This window comes from Cryptomeria japonica, chromosome 9 (genome assembly GCF_030272615.1).
Source record: "Cryptomeria japonica chromosome 9, Sugi_1.0, whole genome shotgun sequence".
Classification (NCBI taxonomy): domain Eukaryota; kingdom Viridiplantae; phylum Streptophyta; class Pinopsida; order Cupressales; family Cupressaceae; genus Cryptomeria; species Cryptomeria japonica.
In genome coordinates this window covers 119,180,824-119,189,496 of record NC_081413.1, presented here as the reverse complement: position 1 = coordinate 119,189,496, position 8,673 = coordinate 119,180,824, and positions in this window count along the sequence as shown.

Genomic DNA, 8,673 nt, shown 5'->3' with positions numbered 1-8,673 from the left:
GGAGTGTAATGGCGTAAGGGTGAACAAAAATCCTCACCTTTTATCTTAAATACTATAAATGATGTTGGCTTCATTTGTAATTAATGCCCCGAGCCATGGAGTGTAATAAGGGTGTTAACAAAAATTCTCACCCTTTTATCTTAAATTTGATAGCCATTTACATGTGAGAATATTAATATTTAATAATAAACATAATATTTTTAAAATAAGTATAATTTTTGTTTCCATATATTTAGTAAATAAATAGTTTCAAAGTAAAATAAAATAACTTTTCAGTAAATAAAATAGTCTAAATTGTTATGTGTTGACATAGTTTAGATAGATGTATTAAAGATATTTGTACTAGTTTGTTATATATTTATAGATGGTTCGGTAGGGTGAATTCTAATTTAGTTAACTCTAGGGGTGTATTTTTTTTAAAACTCTTTTAGAAGGTGTTTACCCACTAAAGTCTCCTAACATTGTAAATCGATTTAGAAGTGGCAACATTCGAGATATCTTGCAAGTGGTGACAAGGACAACATACCAATTATTTATATATATGTATAGGTTGGAAAAGGATGTTTTCCTTCCCTTGCAAGTCTCCCACCCACTGCATTTCAAATGTAGCTCCTGCTCGTGCCGATTTGTTTTTGTTGACGCTTGCCCTATCATGCACTAGTGAAGGCCCTCCTGTCGGCGTGGGTGCAAAGTTCCCTTCTACACCGATGCCCTTTGTGTTGGGTTTACGTCCCTTAATTGATTCCCCTATGGAGGGTGTCTCTACTCCGGTTTTGGGTGAGGATGCCCTAGGGTTATTGTTGCTAGGGATACTTGGGTTAATGGGGATTCTCAATTTGGTGATGTTGATGGCAACTTTGTAGTTGGTGCTATTGCTCCGCATAGAGGTTCCTTTGTTGGGGAGCGTAGCTTTGCTCGTGTGGCCAGGTTTGCTACCCAACCCGCCAAAGATGTTCGTCCTCTTCCTTATGCCAAGTCCTCCCTTGTGGTGGCCTATGGATAGTATGTTGTGGACAACATTGATTTTAACCAAAGTTGTGCTCTGGTGTGCGAATTCTCTGGGCTTTGGCCTTCTTTACCAGATCTTCATTGTTGTGTGAGTAACTCATGGAAGCTTTTGGTTGCCCAAAGAACTCTTTCCATGTGCTAAAGGTTGTTTTATTGCTTCCTTTATGTCTTCTTTTGATCATGACCAGATTTTGGGCAAGATGTGGGCCTAGGGAGTTCATTCCCTCTTTGTTAAGCCCTGGACTACTTCTTTCAATCCCCTTACCGAACCACTCAATGTGCGTCTAGTTTGGGTTCGACTTTCGAATCTTCCGTTTCATTTTTGGGAGCACTCTTGCTATGAGGCCATTGGCAACTGTGTTGGTCATTTCTTGATGGTTGATGGTGCCACGACTTCCATGGGCCACTCCACCTTTGCTTGTATCCTGGTGGATATTAACATCTCCTCACCCCTCCTTGGGGATGTGGTCCTTTTGGTAGGGGATAGACCTTGGACTCAATCGCTGGATTTTGAGGGCCTCTCCTTTTATTGCAGAAAATGTTTTGCCATGGGTCATTTAGCGTCAGATTGCTCCCTTCCATGTCACAAGGGTGTGGCTATATAGTGGAAGGATGCCACCTTGGATCACTTGACCCATCTATGCTACCGACTCAGCTGATGAACCACCCTATGTCGATAATGTTGTTGTCCATAAGAATTCAACTCCAGTTGCTCTTGTTTTGGATTCAACTCTTGGCGCCTCTAAATTGCAGCTTCGCTCTACACCTATTGGTTCTACTCCTGATGGTGCTCCTCAACAACAACCTGTTGTTGTTTTGTAGCAGCTGGCTCCTGCTATGCAATCACACTCTCTTGACTCTACTGTTGGTATGCAAGCAGGGTCCTTACCCCCTGATCATTCTCTTGATGGTCCCAATGATAGTATCGCCCAGACTGTTGTTTGTCGCAAGCGAAAGGTGAAGTTCTTGCCCCCACCCGCCAAACCCCTCCTTATTAAGATTTGGGTGTCCCCACCCCTCCTTGAGTTGGGTCCTGGTTGTTGAAGGTAGACAATTTTTTTGGTTGTTGCTAATGCGTTGTTGATAGTCTTTGACTATGTTAAAGGGTCAATGCCCTCATTAACATTGCTTAATTAAAAACATACCAATTATTTACAATTGTTGTTAGGTCCATTGCTATAGTCTAGTTTCATGAAGAGGTTATAGTGGGAGGAAGTCGGGTTTGTAGTGGAGTGAGTAGCTAACAAAAATCTTCTAACAATTTTGTCTTTTTATCGCAAACCTTCATTATGAATATTTGTGGTATATACATGAGCACACAAATATGGGTATAACAAGCTTGAAAAGTTAGAAGCCTAATAAACTAGCTTGGACATATTGAACACATTAACATGAAACAAACACTCACACAAATATATAGATACAAACATAGACATAGATGGGATGACAAACAATAAAAAAATAAGATGTTGTGAGGAAGATAAGGTATCATTCAAGGGGAAGAGACATTGATTGAGGAAGGAGCTTCAAAAAAGAATGTGAAGCAAGAATTGGTGTGAAATAGAGCAATCACAAGAAGGGTTGGAGAATGGTTGGGAGGTAGGGGTAATTGCCTGAGGAAGTATGAAGATCTTTGGAAAGGAGACAATGATTAAGAAAAGACAAGGAAAGGAAACTTTTAGTTTTTAACTTCAATTTAATAGGTGATCAAACCATATTGGTTATTAATATTCCCACAATTTTTTGAATGCAATGGTGGAAGTCTTGAAGAAATGGTAATCATTGCAAAGTTTATAAGAATTAGCCAATTGTGGATTAGATCAAAGGCATGGTTGCGGCTAACATGGCCTAACTGCCCATAGCCAAGCATTATCTTTTTTGACACTAAGCTTCATGTATATTACTCTTTAGTTAGAGGAGGGTAGAGACAAAATATTAAAAGAGGGTACTAGTGTGGTAGATAAAAGGAGAATGAAAATGGAGGTAGAAGAAGATTTTGGGAAAGCATATTGGAAAGGGTGGTAGTGCAAGGAATAGATGCTTTTGAGGAATTGGAAAAGGAGGAAGTAGTGGGTGAAAGAGAAAATGATCTAAGCATGCATGGATAGTTTAGAGAAGAGTGTGTTGAACAACTATAATGGAGAGCAATATGTAAGGAATGCTTATGAAGATAAAGTAGGCGTCGCGGATTAGAGGGTGGCTAATAAAAAAGGGTGGTATGTAAAGATGTTCAATAGACATTTTAAAGTTTGATGCTAATGAATATGAGATTGGGGAAGTTGAGAGGTAGGAAGACAAATGCAAGGCAGGCAAAGGAACCAAATATAGAAAATGTAGAAAAAGGTACACAAGGACCAATCACCAAGTTCTACCATAAGGGAGGTGAGCACCTTTGGTGTAACAAGAAACAATGAAGGCGCTAAGTTGGAAAAATGCATTTCGCTAAATGGCTAATTGAGGAGAACAACCCAAACATATTGATCTTATAAGAGACTAAAGTGAGTGGTGAAGATTATTTAAGCAATGACTAAAAAATTGTTTGGTGAGGCCGTGATGCACTTGGGTCAATAAATGGTTTTTTTTTTTTAAGGATGATTGTAGGTCAATTGGCTTCTTGGTACATGCAACTTAAATTTCATTCTTGTTAGATGTTAAAGGATTTAGGCATGGGTTAATTTCATTTTCTCTTGCATATGAATCAAATATACAACTGAAAAGAAGAATTTAATGGGAATATTTGAGAAAGGTTTTATAGTTAGAGTAATAATCAGTGATGGCTAATAGGGAAGGTTTCAACACAATTGAGTCGTTATGAAAAATTATGAGGAACTATGAAGGCTTCAATAGGATCAATTTATTTTGAATCATTATACACAAACTTGTTATGACATAAACCAAAGGGGTTGTTTTCCTTGGAATGGTAGAATATTGGGAGGGGAAAAATCATATGTAGATTGGACCATTTTTTGATGAATTTGGAATGAGTCTCAACTTGTGAGAAACTTCCACAAAGGCCATGCCTTTTGGGGGCTCAAACCATTATCTAATTTCATTTAATTTGAATTTTAGGTGTAGATTTAGGAGGGAGTCCTTCAAGATGGAATTTATGTGGTTTGACGAGCTATATTTTGATTTTTGTCTTCAAGAAAGGTGCAAAAAGGAGGTTAAGGGTTGTAAAAGATCTATCCTATAGAGGAATTGAGAGTGGTAAAGGTTAAGGGTTTGTCTTGTAGGAAAAATGAGGCTGAAAAAAGACTAGACATAATTGAAAGGATGATAGCAAATTGTAATTTCTCTAAAGATCTTAGAGAGGAAAGAAATGTGCACTTTGAACAATTTTAATTCCATTTTAACAATGGAAGAACAATTTTGGATTTAGAAATCTAGAGTTAAATGGCTAAAGTAAAGGGACTAAAACACAAAGTTCTTCCACTTATACACTATCATCAAAAGACAAATCAACAAGAGAGAAAATTGTGCTCTTGTCAAGGATTGAAAGATGAAAATTGAAAATATCAAATTGGAAGGGGTAAGATTTTCAAGGTTTTCCTCATAAATGACAAGGATTTGGTTACCTAAGAGTTCATTCTAAGATGCATTCCTTTTATGGTCACTTAGGAGGATAATGAAGCTTTGCTTATACTTGTCTCCATGAAGGAAATCAAATACTGTTTTATTTTAGAGCAGAGAAGGCTTGGTTTTTGATGGATTTTGTGTAGGATTTTTTCATAAGTTTTGACATCTATTAGGGGAGGATATTTGGGAGAAAGAAGAGGAATATAGGAAGAAATGGGCCATTTTGAGGAGCAAGAATTTAACCTTTTTGGAACTGATAGCAAAGGCAGAAATATCTCAAGGTATTTTGATGATTTTATATTGATTGACTTGTTCAACACTATTCAATTGACTAGGCAAAGGAAAAAGGATGACATTATAAAAATTGATATGAATAAAGCTTATTAATAGGTTTCCTGGAGCTTTGTGGATAAGATTTTGAGAAAGTTAGGGTTGTATCAAAAGTGTTGTGATTGGATCAAAAGTTGTGTTATGATAGTCCTCTTTGTTGATAAATGGTCAATCGAGACAATTATTTGAGTTAAGGAGGGGGATGAGGCAAGGTGATCCCCACTTCTTGTTTCTTTTTCCTTATTGTAGTTGAGGTCTTAGGGAGAACCATAAAGGAGGTAGCTAATAAGAATATTAAATATCACAAATTTCTTTGGATTAAAAATGTTACTCTCCTTGAGTTCAAGGACACACTTCTTCTATTTGGGGAAGCGACAACTAGGGGTGCAATAAAATTTAAAAAGGTTTAGGATTTGTATGAGATGACAATCAAGGTAAAAATTAAACCTCATAAAATATTATTATTTTTATTTTATTTATTTTTTCTGAAAATCCACAATGAACATTCTTTTAATATAAGAACATTGTGGGTTTTTATTCTTTTCAAATTTTAGTTATATATTAGGGATACATTTGATGGATAAGAGGGTTTCAATGGATAAGTGGAAGAAGGTGATGGAAATTATTCAAAATAAGCTATCATCATGGAAGGAAAGATGGTTATCATTTTTAGTAGGATCACCCCCATTGTGACTCTATCAATTATATTGGTGTTATTAATGTTTATATTTAAGATGCTAGGAAAAATCACATAGGCAAATATGGATTTATAGAGGTCCTTGTGGTGTGGGATAGGGAGCAAAAGAAACATAATATGATCAAATGGTCCAAGTTATGCAGTAATAAGCATATGAGATGACTTGACTTTCAATAATATAAGTTGAGTAATAGAGCCTTGGTCATGAATTTATTAGGGAGGATGTTAAAGGAGGAAGATAGGTTACTGAGTAAAATCTTGTAGGCCAAGTACTTGGTGGAAGGAGATGTAAAGAAAGTGTTATCTAGGCCTAAGCCCACACTTCGAAGAGGCTAGCGAGTTTGTAATTTCTTAAGGAAATGTACGTGTGCAATTAAAAATGATTTACATGTGAAGAATATATTTGATTTCGGAGAGAGGCTTGGGAAGAAAAATAGTATTTCATTGTTATGGAGGTTCTAAAACCATGGTTACTTATTTTGAAGACGTGATGGGTGTATGAGTGAAGGATAACACTCAAGGTGAAGGGATATTTTAGGAATGGTCTTCACAAGTGCCATTAGTTATAGAGTTGGTTACTTCTTGTAAAATATGAAGAATCAAACTAGAAAATAGTCTACACCTATTATTGCAGGGAAGGGTAAAACCATTTAGGTTAGGGAGAAATTTAGCAAGGTTGTAGTCAAAGAGGCCTATGCATAGATTTTCAGTGGGTAACAGGGGAATTGTGATTTTCTAGCATCATGGATTTGGATTGGAAAAGGGATGCCAAAATCCAATGCATTTTTATAGATCATGGTGAATTGGAGATCTTTAGCTTGGGATAGATTGTCAAAGTTTGATAAGCTAGGTAATTGAAATTCATTTTGTGGGAGGATTCTAATGAACATATTTTCATCCATTGCTTTTTTGTGTGCTAAAGTTAGGATTGGCTTATGTAGTGTTGGGAAATAATGGGAACCCTCTTGAGAGTGGTAAAAGAATTAGTTAGTGGATGAGTATGTACATCTAAATCTCTTAGGTCTATGACTATTATGGGATCTCTATTCCTCTATGCGTGGAAAGGAATAGAAGAATATTTGCAGAGAAAGAGTTCAAGGATGAAAAGGTTTAGGACATGATCAAATCTATGCCACAATTTTGAAGAGATCCATCTCGAGTATGATTATGTCTTTGAGAAGGATGATTTACCAATCTTCAAAGCATCGCCAGGGCCAAGATTGGAGTAATTGCATAAGTTTAAGAAGAAATATAAAGTAAAGAAGAATGTGGTATAATGGTTGTTTCCTCCCAAACTAGGACAAATGCAAAAAAAAATTGATGGAACTATGAAGGGAAAGTAGGGTCTAGTTGAGGGTGATTTTTTAGAGTTGATAAAGAATAGACATCTGCAATGTATGTAAATTGGGAACTAGGGTTTCACCAAGTAAGTCCACTAAATAACCTAATTAAAACATCATAGATTGAAAGACGATTGATAGATCTAGACTCAATCCAAGTGAGGAAAGGTTTGAGATTTTGATTGAATTCAACTGGTTAATATTGATTATCCCCTTTCTTAGTTGAATTTGGAATGTAGTTGTGAAATTAGGGTAAATGTATGGATAACTAAAGTAAATTGTTGAAAACAGTCTACTAAGATATCCCACAGAGCCACAAATTGAGATTTGGGAAAAATAATATGTTTAGACCATGTTCCCAAAAGTTTGACCTAATTTTTCAAGACCGGGTACCGCAGATCTTCCTTGGTCCTCAAACTTTTTCGTTGTCGAAAGCTAAACTTGTTTGTTATTGTTGACATTGCTGGAATTCCTATGTACAACTCCTACACCTATTTCATGCACATAGAAAGAGAGGGAAAGATGTTGGGAATAGGGGTTTGCCTTAGGTCAAACCCCAATTTTGGAATTAACCATGAAATTGAATTGATGAATGTAATGAAAGACTATTATAAAATACTTTCCTTTTGAGGGTAAGGGTGAAATGCTTGAAACAATAACGTATACCTTAAGGAAGCTTTGTTTTACCTTCACACAAAGGTCTTAGGATTTTATGTAGGATGTATTCATAAAACATTGATCATGGATGCCATCTTCAATACTTGAACTTGACTTCATTGCTGCTCCAATGCTTGATGAATGACTGATTGCTTGCTCACTTGAATTCGCTAGAGTGTAATAGAGATCTTGATTGCAGTTAGGTGATTGATTAGGTTTCAAATGAGAGGGGTAGGCCTCCCTTTATACTTTATCATTCAAATATTTTTTGAATTTTTGGAATAGGCTTACACATGATATAATTTCCTACTCATTTGAGATGACCATCGAGAGGCCCCAATTTAGGGCTTGATTAGGTGGACCAGGACGCCCAATGCCTTGGTTCTAAAAATTGAGACTCTAGAATGAGGGGGGAGATGGAAAGGTGATGAAAATGTGAATTTTGAATGTGGTGTGAGCATAATCAAAACTATAATTAGGCATTGGAAGTCAAAATGTCGAAGTGAGGCCTAGGTGAGGACAAAATTGTAAGCGAGTACAATTTACAATACTACATTTATCTCCCACTTTAGCGGGAGTAAGAGACTAAGCATACTCACGTTAAAGTAAAAAGTTGCATTGAAAAACTTCCACCAAGATACCAAAGAGATAAGACACACTAAGCCCCCATGGGACTTTGGTGTAGGAGCACCTAAGTCAAAATTGGTCAAAGAATGCATATAGGGATCTAGGGGCATGTTTAATGTTCATTTGATGTAATAAGGTCATATTAAGACCATTTTTCATGTTTTAGTGCATGTACGGTCATTTAGTGTAAAAATGTTAATGTTGTCAAAAAGTTGTCAAAGTTGCTTAGCAACTTGACAACTTTGGAAGGTGAATGGTCATGTAGTTCAAAAATTAGTTGTGGTCATTGGAATTTAGGCCAAAAAATATTTAAATAGCCTCAAAATGTTAGAGGAATGGTTGTTGAACACTCGTGAGGAGGAAGCAATAAAGAACACTTTGTTTTTCTGCAATTTTGACTATCTTTCTGTACTTTTTGTATGTTGTGTGGTTTCGTAT